The following is a 1,505-nucleotide window of genomic DNA, read 5'->3' on the forward strand; positions in this document are numbered from 1 at the left end:
ATGTGGTATTTGGCTGATTCTAACTATGTGGTCTGTTAATGAAATCCTTGCCAGAGTGTGATACACACGTATTGAAATGAAAGCTATTGAGCAGTACTTTCATGTAGTGTTGCATGTTGAGTGCGGGAAACTCGATATAACGAAGGGCCAAGGGACCGGCAGAATTTGTTCGCGATAACGACTTTTCGTTATATCGAGGTCAGTTCTATTTCATATACATTCAAAATAACCTCAGCCACTGTGGTTAGGAAAGACATTGCTACATTTTTAAAGTAGCTGAGGTTCTATTTCATATATATGTATTAAGCTGTACAAGGTGATTCTAACTTTTGAGTCTGCGGATGAAACCTAAAATGGGAAAATTCAATTCAATCAGAGCCTGTGTTTAGCACTGATAGAGATGAAGACAAATTCCCTCTTATTTTAATGCGCGCCGTGACACTGAACATCACGAATCCACTTACTACAATTATGTGCTCTCTACAAAAAGACATCCTTCCTGTTGTAAGCGACCACTCGTCTCACTTTCTGTTGTATCTTCTTCCTTTAGCAGGCAAAGTAACGAGAATAGCGGAAACAGTCAAGGGGAGGGGAGACACGGGATACTCGTCATTCAATTGTTCTCATTATCATTCTTAAAGGAAATAAGCTTCGAGAAATTTTGCTTTTTCTCTATCCTAGTAAAGTGTACTTTCCCCCTTAAGTTGCTACCCGTCTGTGAATTTCGATCGCCTTATAAACAAAAAAAACCTCAGCCAGTCTGGGTAGGAAAGATATTGAAACATTTTTAAAGTAGCTGGTGACGTGCGGGTATTCACTTGCGGAGCCTATTGTCCACGTGATAACAATGTCTTAAATAAATATTGATACGATTAAGTAGAAATCAACATAACAACACCGATCGCGCCGGATAATTGCCGATTGTAGCAAACAGTTATCTCAACTGCGTTAAAGTTATTGCACAATTTAAAGGAGAACACATTTTCCCTGTCATTACGAGGACTTCACGCATGGTTTGATCCTCAAAGCGAACGAGGTACATTTTTAAGTTCTATTATATAAATTCTTGTTTAGAAGTTATTCACTCTCGTGGTGGGCTTACACCTAATACTGAAATCACTCAAGCAGCGGTGAAGCGAAACGCTCTAAAAAGCCCCACCAAACCGCGGTACAATAATGGCAAAATAAGGTTTGTATGAAGTGAAGGAATTCAGTTTATATAGACCCCAGCTCCATCTCACTCAAACGCGGACTGCGTAGCGGAAGTTCAGTCTGATACGAACCGAAACACTTCTTTTTCTTCACTGCTTCAAAGTCGGATATTAAATCTACACAGCTGGTAATCCTACAAATCGATACAAATGTTTAGTGATTTGTCATGTACTTTCTTGAATCATCAGCTAACTGCTGATGTCGACCTACCCGCGCCGTGATAATTGCGTAAGAATTCCGTAACCGCGCCACTAATAAAACAGGGACTAAAAAACCATCACTGAACTCAAAAA

The sequence above is a fragment of the Porites lutea genome, chromosome 10, assembly GCF_958299795.1.
Source record: "Porites lutea chromosome 10, jaPorLute2.1, whole genome shotgun sequence".
NCBI lineage: Eukaryota > Metazoa > Cnidaria > Anthozoa > Scleractinia > Poritidae > Porites > Porites lutea.